Genomic DNA, 15,008 nt, shown 5'->3' with positions numbered 1-15,008 from the left:
TAATGGCAACAGTGGCTCGGGCGGCGGCTCGGGCGCTGGCGGCTTTCATGGCCCGGGCGGCGGCTCAAATTCCAATCCTCAGAATGTTCAAGGGGGCTTTAATCAGCAGTCCGGCCAGGGTCATCAACAGCAACAGGGGGGATACCAGACCAATCCAAAGCAGCTCAATGGTGGACAGTATCATGTGTTTACCACCAGTCTGTGTAAGCGAGATCAGAAGCTTCATAAGAGGGCTGTGAATGCTGTTGAGCCGGCGGTTCCACGCTATTTAAGATGGTCTGAGCAGCCCATTGTGTGGAGTAGGGAGGATCACCCTCCCCGGGTTGATAATCCGGGTCACCTGGCCTTGGTGGTGGCTCCTCGGGTGGGAGGATATAAGTTCACTAAGGTGCTCATGGATGGAGGTAGCAGCATCAACATCCTCTATTATGAAACCTTCCGTCGCATGGGGTTGATTGATAAGAACCTCAGCCAGTCCAATACTGTTTTCCATGGTGTGGTGCCTGGTAAGTCGGCTTATCCAGTTGGTAAGATCGAACTGGAAGTGGCCTTTGGAGATGAATACAACTACAGGGTGGAAAAATTGACCTTTGAGGTGGTCAAGATAAGAAGTCCGTACCATGCCATATTTGGGCGGCCGGCTTACGCCAAGTTCATGGCACGGCTGTGTTACGTATACTTACAGCTCAAGATGCCGGGTCACAATGGGACCATTACGGTTCATGGCAGCCGAAAGATAGCCTTGGAGTGTGAGGAAGGCGACGCGGCTTATGCAGAATCTGTTTGTGCAACAGAGGAGTTGAAGTTTTACAAAGACAATGTTGACCCAACAGATATGACATCTCTGAAAAAACCGACCACGGAGCATGAGCCGGCAATGAAATTTAAGTCGGTTGATGAGACTAAACTTGTTGATTTCGTTCCAGGTGACTCATCTCAGCAGTTTAGCATCAGTGCAAATCTGGATCCAAAATAGGAAAGCGCGCTCATCGAGTTCATCAGTGAGAACAGGGACATTTTTGCATGGAAACCTTCTGACATGCCAGGTGTACCTAGAGAACTCGCTGAGCACACTCTCAATATTGATCCGAAATTTAAGCCGGTCAGGCAATTCCTTCGGCGGTTTAATGAAGAGAGGCGGAAAGCCATTGGTGAGGAGGTGGCCCGGCTCTTGGCGGCCGGGTTTATTGTCGAAGTTTTTCATCCAGAATGGTTAGCTAACCCGGTGCTCGTGCTCAAGAAGAATGGCACCTGGCGGATGTGTGTGGACTACACGGACTTAAACAAGGCGTGTCCGGCTGATCCTTTTGCTCTCCCCCGTATTGATCAAATCATTGATGCCACGGCGGGTTGTGAGCGTTTAAGTTTCTTGGATGCGTATTCTGGATACCATCAGATTAAAATGGCAGTTAAGGACCAGGAGAAGACGGCGTTCATCACTCCCTTTGGAGCCTTATGTTATGTGTCTATGCCTTTTGGACTCAAGAGTGCACAGGCGACTTACCAGCGTTGTGTGCAGAATTGTCTTCATAACCAGATTGGGCGCAATGTTCACGCCTATGTGGATGATATCGTGGTTAAGTCCAGGGAGAAGGAGACCCTGGTAGGTGACCTTAGAGAAACCTTTGATAATCTCCGGGTTTACAAGATGATGCTTAACCCGGCCAAGTGTGTTTTTGGTGTTCCTGCAGGCAAGCTCTTGGGTTTTCTGGTTTCCAACAGAGGCATTGAAGCTAACCCGGAAAAGATAAAGGCAATCACCTCTCTGGCTAAGCCGGCGTGCATCAACGACGTCCAGTGTCTAGCAGGCCGCATCGCTGCTTTGAGCCGGTTTATAAGCCGTTTGGGTGAAAAGGCCATGCCATTGTACCAGTTGATGAAGAAAACTGATGACTTTGTCTGGAATGATGCTGCTAATACTGCTTTTGAGAATTTGAAGAGACAGTTGGCTGAGCCCCCAGTCCTTGCTGCTCCGGTTGATAAGGAGCCCTTATTACTGTATGTAGCTGCTAACACACGAGCCGTCAGTGTGGCTGTGGTGGTGGAGCGCAAGGAAGAGGGTAAGGAGTTTCCGGTTCAGCGGCCGGTTTATTACGTCAGTGAAGTGCTCATCGAGTCCAAACAGCGGTATCCGCATTGGCAGAAGCTTGTTTATGGTGTGTTCATGGCAAGCCGGAAGCTTAAGCATTATTTCCAAGGTCACCCCATCACTGTGGTTAGTTCTGCTCCCCTTGGAGATATCATCCAAAATAGAGAAGCCACAGGAGGAGTGGCTAAGTGGGCTATAGAGCTTGGGCCTCATGGTCTGAAATACATACCGCGCACTGCTGTTAAATCTCAAGCCTTGGTGGATTTCATCAACGATTGGACAGAGCTATAGGTGCCCGAAGAAAAGCCGGATAATACATATTGGACTATTCACTTCGATGGGTCTAGGCAATTGGAGGGCTCGGGGGCTGGAGTTGTATTGGCTTCCCCTAAAGGTGACAAGTTTCATTATGTGCTACGGTTGATGTTTCCTTGTACTAACAATGCGGCTGAGTACGAGGCCTTGCTCCATGGTCTTCAGATGGCTAAGGAGATGAGCTTGAGCCGGGTAAGGTGCTTCGGCGACTCATACTTAGTGGCTCAACAAGTATCAGGCAAGTGGGATTCCAAGGACCCTCTCATGGCGGCTTATCGCCGTGAAGTTGATGCCATTGCTGGACATTTTCAGGGTTACCAAGTAGAGCACATCGATCGCAGGAAGAACGAGGCGGCTGATGCACTAAGCCGGCTGGGCTCTCAGCGAAAGGCGGTGCCGCCTAATACTTTCTTGGATATCTTGCATAACCATTCTGTTAAGTTACCTACAGAGGAAGACTTGGCTATCCCTGACCCGGAAGCACAGTTGGTGGCGGCTCTCCACATCACCCCAGACTGGACAGTACCATACTTGGCTTACATGACCCGGGGAGAGTTGCCTGAGGATGAAACTTTGGCTAGACAGATAACCCGGCGGTCTAAGTCAATGATAATTATCAATGGTGAGCTACATCGCCGCAGTGTCACTGGAACTTTCCAGCGTTGTGTTTCCCCTGAGGAAGGCCAAGATATTTTGCGTGAGATTCACGAGGGGGATTGTGGCCATCATGCCGGCTCAAAATCTCTTGTGGCCAAGGCTTTTCTTCATGGTTTTTATTGGCTGACGGCTCATGCTGATGCGGAGGACTTGGTCAGTAAATGTGATGGTTGCCAGCGCGACGGGCTCATGTGCCGGCTCAGGAGCTGAGGATGATTCCAATTACTTGGCCATTTGCAGTCTGGGGGCTTGATATGGTTGGGCCTTTTAAAAGGTCCAAGGATAAGAAGACCCACCTTTTGATGGCAGTTGACAAGTTCACAAAGTGGGTTGAGGCAGAGCCAGTTAGCAAGTGTGACGCGGCCACGGCGGTTCAGTTCATGAAAAGGGTGATATTTCGCTTCGGCTTTCCACACAGCATTATAACTGACAATGGTACCAATCTGTCTAAGGGCGCCATGGAGGAGTTTTGTCAACGAGAGCATATTCGACTTGATGTTTCATCAGTGGCTCATCCTCAATCCAATGGTCAAGCTGAGAGAGCTAATCAGGAGATCTTGAAGGGCATTAAGCCCCGGCTTTTGGTCCCTTTGCAACGGACGCCGGGTTGTTGGGTGGAGGAGTTACCCTCCGTGCTATGGAGCATCAATACTACTCCTAACAGGTCTACGGGTTACACGCCTTTCTCCATGGTTTATGGAGCGGAAGCAGTCCTGCCCAGTGACATCCGTCATGACTCGCCTCGAGTGGCGGCTTATGTTGAGGCGGATAATGAACAGGCGCGCCAAGATGCTCTTGACTTGTTGGACGAACAGCGTGACGTGGCAGCAGCTCGCTCAGCGATTTACCAACAAGACCTGCGCCGTTATCACAGTCGCCGGGTTAAGTCCCGGGTCTTCCAGGAAGGTGATCTGGTGCTCCGGCTCATCCAAGATCAAACAGATGCACACAAGCTATCCCCGCCTTGGGAAGGGCCCTTTGTGGTCAGCAAGAACTTGCACAACGGGTCATACTACCTTATTGACGTTCGGGAGCATAAAGATTCACGCAAGTCAGAGGAAGAGACCCGTCGGCCGTGGAACATAGCTCAGCTTCGGCCTTATTACACTTGAGCCACCGGCTCTCATAATGTACATATTTCTATAGCCATGTATATATTATGTTAAATAATAAAGCAGGACCTCTGTCCTTTTCTCCTCCAAAGGTAAACGTGTTATTTCCATTACAACATCACATGGTCACTTGGAGGTGGATCCGGCTTATGATCGTATTCGAATCTAGTCGTAAACAATATAATCACCTGGGGGCTTCCTGTTCAAACATAGGTCGTATTCGAACCAAAGAGAACATAGCTGTCGATACCCACTTGATTGGCAAAGTGCCGAGCTCATTGGGGAGTTTTCTTTGATCATATTTGAATCATAGCTCAACCCCCTTTGGGAACCGACGTGGATCGTATTCGAATCAGCGTCGTTAAACAACTCTTAAGGTCATTTGGGGGCTTCCTGTTCAAACATGGGTCGTATTCGAACCAAAGAGAACATAGCTGTCGGTACCCTCTTGATTGGCATCGCCAAAGCCACTGGGGGCTATATGATCGCATTCGAATCTTAGCTTAACCCCTTTGGGACGGTTCTCTGGTCGTATTCGAACCGGAAGCCCCTAAGTTTTTGATCTTCTGACTTACAACAAGTTCTGTTGGTCACATCAACAGTGTGCAAGGGCGGCTTTTCCTTTGCCGACTTAATTTTGATTCACAATGTTGATAACATATAGTAAGTATTCTTGATGCTGGTAAACCGGAGTTGAGATCTTCACCTCATTATTCGGGTTACATAAGCCGGAACTATACTTGAAGGCTTGTAAGTATGCTATTATGGTTACATCAAAGATGTAATTGAGGGCCAGTCTTTGGTGATGTTTAATTCATATTCTGGGTTATATATGTAAGGTCTATGGTTCTCAGTGCGGTAAGCCGCCTAGAGACTTGTGACTTGTTTTTCTATGCAGGATGGTTAAAGACAGCTATTCGAGCTTAAGGACAATAAATGATCAATTATGACCCGGAGGAATATAAGGAAGCAACTTCAATGGAGCTAAGCATTCAACATGTGCACGATGGCACGACAAGTTTAACATGTTTGTCCTACTCTATTACAAGACTCCCCGAGTCCAAAAGGTGAGGCATTGTTTTAAAGGCGTAACCATGGGCCGCCTAAGAGTCAAGATGCTTGCTGGGTCGAAGCTTCCGGCTCATCCCTCTCCGCTCCTCCGGCTGTTCCCATGACCTGGAAGGTTGACGATTTCCAGTCAATGCCGCTCAAAGCTTCAAATTGAGCCTCCTCGTCAATTAACCCGGCCGGGTCAACTTCTGGGGCGAAGGTATGCTTACGAGTTGGAGGGATCAAGCTGATTGCTTCGTAGCGTGGAGTGGGGATCCTCTGATTCTCCGAGTCATAGCCCGGCTGATACTTGGTGAGGTCGGTGTCATTCCCAATCGAGGTAGCCACCGGGCGCACACTCTTCACGCAGGCAGCAAAGTCTTTTTGATCAAAGGGAGTGCCGTCTTCCTTCAGACTAGGGTATCCAAGCGCGATCTCCGCCGGGTCTAGCTCCGGGAGGAAAGCCTTGGCCCGGCTCAGAGCAGCTATGGCTCCGGCTCTTGCAGAGGCCCGTCGTAGCTCTTGGAAGCGCTGAGGAAGAACGGCAAGCCGCCGAAGTACGTCCGCCAGGTGAGTCGGAACCTCATTGGACAGGGCCACAACGGCCAAGGCGCGCTATGACCCGGTGTAGAGTTGCTCCACCAAGGTGTACACGGCCTTCAGCTTGGTCAGCACATTCTGATTGAGGTTGGCGCTTCTGGGACCTGTTTAACAAAGTAAGGTAAGCCGCTAGCAATGATGGGACTTATGAGACATAAAGAATGTAAACTTGTTGAAAGCCTGCAGAATGGTTTACCGAAGATTGCGGCGACCATCTGTGACACATGGCGTTTTAAGCCGGAGAGTTCGGTGGTTCTCTCCGTCAGAGCCACCTCCGCTTGTTCGGCCCGGCTGACCAGAGCAGCTTTCTCCTCGGCCCAAGTCTTCCTTTCGGTTTCAAACTTCTTCTTCAGCTTCTCTTGTGCAGCAACACTGAACTCAAATTTAGCGTTGGCCTTCCGGGTCTCAGTTTCCTGAGTCTTCAGGCGGTTCTTCAGCTCAGAGATCTCAGCTTCAAATTTCTTGCAAGCAGCCTGTACAAATTCTGGGTTATAGTATGAGTAATTATTATACAACTTTAAAGTCCCAAGCACTTTCCAAGCAAAGACACTTGGCACTTGGGGGCTAATGCATGCTGAAAGGTTCTATTTACAAATGGCCTGTTCATGAAAGTAAGCCGGAAGTTAAGTCTACAACATATTCTATCATCAGTGGTAGACTTGGGGGCTAGCATGGGGAGAATGACTATGGAGTAAGCAAGAGAGGTACCTCAAATTTTTGCTGTATTTGCTTTATCATGTCAATCTGTAAGTCTCGGCTGTTGTGCACTTGACCAATGTAACTTGAGACGATGTCTCCAATGCTCAAATTCGCATAGTCAGTGATCTCCAGCCTGGCCCTGCGGCGCTCCAACAGTTCTTCTTTGGCGGAGCATTTGGCCAGCGCAGTGGGTCTCCCCGGCTCGACAAACTCTGTCCGGGTGATTACGACGTCCGGGTCATCGGCCGGCTGAGCTGGGCTGGGGATCTCCGGGTTAGCGGAAGGCTCTATGACTGGCTCGTCGGTTGGAGCGGTGGCTTCAGGAGCAGTGGCAGATGGCGGCTCTTGAGCTGAAGTCTCCGGTTCAGTTAGGACCGGCTCTTCGACCGGTTTATTCTTCTTCGCCCTCTTGCTGAGCTTTGCCTGGGCACTAAAAGGACAAAAGGTTAGTACAAAAGCATGAGTAAAGATGAGCACAACACAAGATGATCATCGTTACCCGGGTGCGGTCTTGAAAGCCGGCAGGTTAGATTGCATAGAATCACCAGAGGAAGGTGAAGTTTCCTGATAATTTGAATCAGAAGAATTGAGCGGTTGACGAATAACGCCCGCCAAAGGATGAAAAGGATATAAGTTGGAGATAACCTCGGTCCGGCGCTTCCTTGATGCTTCAGGTAAGCCGGAGGAGAGGTATGCGTCCTTGTTGGTCCGGGTGTGCCGCCGGCTCTCATGAATCTGTTGCTTCAAAAGAAATTGAGGATCTTGATAAGCTAAAGGATGTGAAAATCTTACTTTCCAGGTTACTCTTCGGACTTTCAGCCTTGGCAAGGGCTCCGAGTCAGAGGAAAGTGTCGTTACCTCTTCAGTCACCGGGTTACTTGCTCCGGTGTCATCCTGCTGATGATCGGTATCGATAAGGCGGATAGGAATAAACAAGAAACAAAAGAAGAGCCTACAGATTCAGGGGTTACCTCTGACTCGGAGCTGTCACTTAGCTGAAGCAGCTCTGAGGCAGTAGGCCTGCTTCCCTTCTTGCGGGGAGCGGCTCTCCTGGTGGCTTTCTTAGCCTTCCTGGCTTTTTTGGCCGCCTCATGGTCATATTTGACCTTCCAGAACTTGTCATTAGCCTGAAACATACAACAAAGATTTCTTAAAGTTCAGATGAAAACTATTAAAAGGAAAACCAAGGTGTTCAGGTCAGTGGCTTACCGCCGGAGCCGGGTTAGCTTGGCAGAAGGGGTTTAAGCCGGTCCTCCCACAGTCGGCTAAGCTCTCATTCAGGAGAGACTTGGTCATGTCATCCACAACGTCCTCAGGAAGATCGTTGGGGCTGTGCCGCAGAGGGTCATCCTTCCGGCCCGTGTAAGCACACATTAAGCCGGGGCGGCGGCTCAAGGGGATCACCCCCCAAGAGATCCAAACCCGGACCAGATCAATGCCGTTGAGGCCGTTTCCCAGGAGAGCCTTGATCTTATTGATGGTGGGAATCAGAGGTTGACGCTCAGCTTGAGATAGTTTGTCTGGCAGAGGGTGATTTGGCTCCAGACGCAGGGCACGAAAGCCGAGCAGAGGGCTCTCGTCAGCCGGAGAAGTGTCCTGGCAGTAGAACCACGTCTGGTTCCAGTCCTTTGGATGGCTTGGCGGTTCAGCGTAAGGAAAAAGGCAATCTCTCCGTCGTTGAATGGAGATTCCGCCAAGTTCCAGGCTAGGCCCGTTGGCGCACTCATTCTGGCGATTTAGATAGAACAACTCCCTAAAAAGCAGTAGGCTGGGCTCTTCTCCAAGATAGACTTCGCAGAATACTTGAAAATTGCAGATATTCGACACGGAATTGGGTTCTATGTCTTGCGGCCGCAGATCAAAGAAGTTCAGAACCTCTCTAAAGAATTTTGAGCTGGGTGGTGCGAAGCCCCGGCTCATGTGATCAGCAAATATCACCACCTCACCATCTCTTGGTTGAGGTCTTTCCTCCGACGGGTCAGGGGCACGATAAGACATGATCTCCTTCTTGGGAAAGTAACCCGTCTTCACGAAATCAGCTAAAGTATCATCGGTGACATTGGATCTCATCCAGTTGCACGTGATGGGTGCCTTGGGAGCTTTGGGTGGCATTGTGAAAGATGAAGCCTATGACAAAAGGGAAATGTCCGGTTCAATTATAAGCCAGAAGACGTCTACAGTTCAATACTCAAATGGCGGCTTATGAAGGGGCCTAATGACATATGGCTAAGTGCATCGGGTTATCTAAGCCGCTGAGGGCATCGTGAGTAATTCAAATTGTCTACAGTTTTATCATAAATGAGCCGGAAATTCTACAGCGCGTGGCCTCTTTTAAGCCGGAGATATGAGCCGCCATATCTAAACAGAGGCAATTTTTGACTAAGTGCGGCGCAAACAAGTTTCACAGATCACAGTAGTTATTCTGGATCAAACGATCGACTGGAAAGGGAAAATTTCTAGACCTAGACTGACACAGAGGAAGTTCAGAGGTTCGAACGGAGCCTCTGTGCAATGAAAATGGATCTATGTACATTTGGAACGGGTGCGAAACAGCTACCGCAGCAGTTCTATACCGTCTAAAGATCAAGAAGGGGTATTAAGAGTGGAATCTATCAAGTGTTCATGACGAACAGCGACGAACTCGAAGGTCGCTAATGCGGATCTGAGGAACAGGGAGGAGAAAGCTTATAGATGTGGAGTTACTGCGGAGGTTCGTCGTGTTTCTCTGGTCACGTCAGGTTGATGCAGCGGCCTGAGTTGGTGAAGACGAGGAAACCCGCGGCGGCGGCGGAGCTCGGGCGGCAGCACAGTGGCGAGAGGAGGAAGAAGATGGAGGCGACGAGTAACTGGAGGCTCATGGGCCGGGCTATTTATAAGGTGAGGCTCATAAGTGGGCGCGAGAAACGAGGAGGCCACGGCGTGATTATCTCGCCACGAAAGCGCCTCGATTTTCAGGATAGCCATTAAAGATAAGATCCGTTGGAGTATAACAGAATAAAAAAATGGACTTAATGGAAGATGACGTCACGGCGGGTTACCAGGACTCCAGAAGATGACGTCACGGCGGGTTATAACCTTCACACGACCATAAGCCGGAAGATTTTTTCTCTCAAAGGAATTGAAGATTTTTTCTCTCAAAGGAATTGAAGATTGACATGAACCGGTTCAAATCAATCTGGGGCCTAATGTTGAGGATATAACCATTAGAGTCACCCGCCCAGGAGGGGCCGGGTTACTCATAATGGTCATCACGCGAAGCCCAGTACCGGGTTTGAAGACGGCGGGTCAATAATGGGCTTAAGACCCGGAGATGGCTTAAGGCCCGTAGTGATAACCGCCATTATGGTGGAACTTGTAGTGTAAGGCAAGAATAGTTGAGAGTCCGAGCCGGACACTCTTATGAGCCGGCCGGGACTCTGAGAGCCGCTGGGCGTCAACCTCTCTATATAAAGGGGCGACCCGGCGGCGGTTTAGGGACAAGTAAGATCTCGTCGAGAGCCAGGCATAGCGATTAAGCTCCCTGGTCATCGAAACCCTAATCAATACCACCTCAACTGGATGTAGGCTTTTACCTTCTCCGTAAGGGGCCGAACCAGTATAACCCTCGTATTCCTTGTCCCGTTTAACCCCTTTAAGCTTCCTAGCTGCGATGGCTCCACAACTAAGTCCTAGCACGAGGACATCTGCCGTGACAATTCCACGACACATTCCCTTTTATTTATTTTGATGACAAGTATTTCCGGACGGAGGGAGTACATGCAATCTTCAGAGAAGTGCCCACTTCAATCACCGATGGGAGGGGTGCCTTGATAATCGGAGGGGGTGCTTCTAGGGCATTCTAAGGCTAACTGATAGAGGCAAAGGTGTCCTGATGTTTCGATGAGATGGTGGCTATCGTTTTCTGTGGGAGTTGACCTTGACGATCCGACTACGAACGTGGGAGATGTCGCGCCTTAGCAATCGCTAAACCAACTTCCGAGGGTTATTGACCACGTCGGAGCATGATCAACCTGACCACGAGGGCTTATTTCCTGCGAGCAAACGAAGAACAAGCAAGAAATTAAGATTGCAATTTGGATATTGCGAATATAAGAGGAAAACTTTATTAATGAAGGTGGGGTTCTGTGACGCATTGGTCTGGTCGTTGAACACAAACGAAGTACGCAAAGTTGCAGCTATGGCGAACTTTTAATCTAAACAAAACCCAAAGTCTAAACGACGCCCTAAGGGCTGTATATATGGAGGAAGATGGGGGAATTTCGTGGCCCTTGGAGGAGGGGTCCAAAACCAACCCTAACTCTTGTTTCCCCACACATACGGACTCGAAAAACAGCCTATACTTAAGTATTTCGAAAATACATGGGCCCGACCCAATAATAAGGTGACGCAGCACCTAGAATAGCCTCCGGACGAAATTTATGAAGTGACATCTTGTATATTTCGTCCAAGGCTTCATGCACTCCTTATGGTGGCTTCAAAGTCCTGAAATCATCACTTGTAACTCCGTTCTTGATCCCCTTGCGCATGCCATCATCTCCCTGCTTGGTCTTGCTCCGGTGTTCATCCCTCTTATCCATGCCAGGCCCTTCATTTGTAAGCAAAACAAATGTATCCAATTTAGGCAGCATCATATTCTTATGAACATTAGAATCATTACCAAGAAACAAAAGTACCTGTTAATTCAATTGGCGTGCGCGAGCTCTAGTAATTGGTCCAGTATGTATAGCAGCAGGGGCTGTGGGTGTAACAATGGTATTGATGTCCTCATCATCCTCCCCTTCTTGAAATGAAGTCGTCCTCGACGGAAGCTCATCTTCCTCACCCAAATAAGGCTTCAAATCTGCAATGTTAAAAGTGGGGCTAACCCCAAAATTTGCAGGCAGCTCAAGTTTATATGCATTATCATTTATTTTCTCTAACACCTTAAAAGGACCATCAACACGTGGCATTAGCTTTGTTTTGCGCAAATTAGGAAACCTATCCTTACGCAAATGTAACCAAACAAGATCTCTAGGTGCAAAGACAACATGTTTTCTACCCTTATCTCCAGCAAGTTTATATTTATCATTCATACACTCAATGTTTTCCTTAGTTAACTCATGCATTTTTAAGATCAATTCAGCATGTTGTTTAGCATCAAAATTAACCTTCTTCGAAGATGGAAGAGGCAACAAATCAATGGGTGCACGAGGTAGGAAACCATACACAATTTCAAAAGGGCACATCTTAGTAGTAGAATGCAACGAACGATTATAAGCAAATTCAATATGAGGCAAGCATTCTTCCCACATTTTCTTATTATTCTTCAAAACATCCCTAAGCATAGTAGACAATGTTCTATTGACTACTTCAGTTTGACCATCAGTTTGGGGGTGACAAGTAGTACTAAAAAGCAGTTTAGTCCCCAACTTAGCCCATAAACATCTCCAAAAGTGGCTAAGAAATTTAGTATCACGATCTGAAACAATAGTATTTGGCACACCATGCAAGCGAATAATTTCACGAAAGAACAAATCAGCAACATTAACAGCATCATCGCTTTTATGACATGGTATAAAGTGTGCCATTTTCGAGAACCTATCCACGACAACAAATATGCTATCCCTCCCCTTCTTTGTTCGAGGTAAACGTAAAACAAAGTCCATAGATATATCCTCCCAAGGAACACTAGGTACAGGCAAAGGCATATATAAACCATGAGGATTGAGTCGTGAGTTAGCTTTTTGACATGTAGTGCAGCGAGCAACAAAACGCTCAACATCCCGTCTCATCTTTGGCCAAAAGAAATGTGTAGCAAGTATATCTTCCGTCTTCTTCACGCCAAAGTGTCCCATTAGTCCTCCTCCATGCGCCTCCTGCAACAACAAAAGACGAACGGAGCTAGCTGGAATGCATAGCTTGTTAGCACGAAACACAAATCCATTGTTAACGACGAACTTGTTCCATGTTCTACCTTCTTTACAATTCTGCAATACATCTTTAAATTCAGCATCATGTACATATTGATCTTTGATGGTCTTCAAACCAAATATTTTAAAGTCAAGTTGTGAAAGCATAGTATAACGACGAGACAAGGCATCAACAATAACATTTTCTTTACCCTTCTTGTGTTTAATGACATAAGGGAAAGTCCCAATGAATTCAACCCATTTAGCATGTCTACGGTTCAGTTTTGCTTGACTTTTAATGTGTTTCAAAGATTCATGATCAGAATGTATAACAAATTCTTTGGGCCATAAATAATGTTGCCATGTTTCTAAGGTCCGAACAAGAGCATATAATTCTTTATCATAAGTAGAATAGTTCAGACTAGGCCCACTCATTTTTTTCAGAAAAGTATGGAACAGGTTTGCCATCTTGTAGTAACACACCTCCTAATCCAATTTCACTAGCATCACATTCAAGCTCAAAAGTCTTATTAAAAGCAGGAAGTTGGAGTAAAGGAGCATGTGTCAACTTATCTTTCAATACCGTGAAGGCTTCTTCCTGTGCGGTACCCCAAACAAAAGGCACATCCTTCTTTGTAAGCTCGTTGAGAGGTGCAGCAATGGTGCTGAAATCTCTCACAAAACGCCTATAGAAACCAGCGAGGCCAAGGAAACTCTTACTTGTGTGACCGTTTTTGGCTGCGGCCAACTATCAATAGCTTCAATCTTGGCTTTATCAACTTCAATCCCCTATGGAGTAACAACATAGCCAATAAAAGATACTCGGTCGGTGCAAAAGGTGCACTTCCCAAGGTTACCAAACAAACGTGCATCACGTAGAGCAATAAAAACAGCACGTAAATGTTCCAAATGTTCCTCCAAAGATTTGCTATAAATCAATGTGTCATCAAAGTAAACTACCACAAATCGTCCAATGAAAGCACGTAAAACTTCGTTCATTAATCTCATGAAAGTACTAGGTGCATTAGTTAACCCAAAAGGCATGACTAACCACTCATATAATCCAAACTTAGTTTTAAATGCTGTTTTCCATTCATCTCCCAATTTCATACGAATTTGATGGTATCCACTACGCAAATCAACTTTGGAGAATATTGTAGAGCCACTCAATTCATCAAGCATACCATCTAGCCTAGGAATAGGATGACGATAACGAATAGTAATATTATTAATGCCTCTACAATCAACGCACATACGCGACGTACCATCCTTTTTCGGCACTAAAATGATAGGAACAACACAAGGACTAAGGGAGTCACGTATATAACCTTTGTCGAGCAGCTCTTGTACTTGACGCATAATCTCCTTCGTCTCCTCTGGATTGGTACGGTATGGTGCACGGTTGGGTAATGATGCACCGGGGATTAAGTCAATTTGATGCTCAATCCCTCGAATAGGTGGTAATCCCGGTGGCACGTCTTGTGGAAAGACGTCAGCGAACTCCTGCAAAATGTTAGTGACAGCAGGAGGCAAAGAGGAAGGCACGTCCTCGAATGAAAATAATGCCTCTTTGCACACAAAAGCATAGCAAACAGATTTGCTAAAATCTAGATCATCAATATCAGATTTGGTGGCAAGTAAACATGCATTTTTCAATTTAATTTTAGAAGCAACACTAGATGGTTTATTATTAAGCTTCATTTGTTGCTCAAATTCTTTTGCCACGATCTGATTTTCACTCTTATTTTGCTCCTGTTTTGCTTTATTAGCTCTATTAATATCATCTTTAAAAATGGAATCAGGAGTCATAGGAAGCAAAGTAATATTTTTGTCCTTATGAACAAGAGTATACTGATTGTTTCTACCATGGTGTACATAATTTTTATGAAATTGCCATGGTCTACCAAGTAATAAGGAACATGCTTGCATAGGTACCACATCACAATCAACATAATCAGCATATGTAGAGATACTAAAATGCACACAAACAGTACGTGTTACCTTAACCTTGCCGCTGTTGTTGAACCATTGGATGTAGTAAGGATGTGGATGTGGTCTTGTGGTGAGAGATAGCTTCTCCACCATCTCCATGCCAGCCAAGTTGTTGCAGCTCCCTCCATCTATGATGACGCGGACAGAACATTCCTTCACAACTCCCTTTGTATGGAACAAATTATGCCTCTGATTTTGCTCAGCTTGTGTAACCTACACACTCAAAACACGCTGAGCAACTAAACATTCATACCTGTCAGCATCTTCAGCAGCCATGTATTGCGTCTCATGATCAGAATCATCTCCACCGTGTTCTTCATGTGTAATAAGAGCCAAAGTCTCCTCATCATAGTCACTAGCGGACTCATACCCACCATCCTCAGTAGCAATCATCACACGCTGAGATTTGCATTCTCTCACAAAATGTCCTCTTCCCTTACAACGACGACAAATAATATCACTTGTGTGCCCTGTTGATGCCTTGGAAGAAGAAGAGCTCTGCGCAGGCCCGACAGGTGTGCTCTTGGCAGATAGTGGTGGTTGTGCCTGCTTTCTTGTATCACGGTTGGAGGTGGCACCTGATGGAGGTGCTGGTGCAGTGGAAGT

The sequence above is a fragment of the Aegilops tauschii genome, chromosome 6 (assembly GCF_002575655.3).
Source record: "Aegilops tauschii subsp. strangulata cultivar AL8/78 chromosome 6, Aet v6.0, whole genome shotgun sequence".
NCBI lineage: Eukaryota > Viridiplantae > Streptophyta > Magnoliopsida > Poales > Poaceae > Aegilops > Aegilops tauschii.
The sequence above is the reverse complement of the archived record's forward strand: the minus strand, read 5'-3'. Positions refer to the sequence as shown.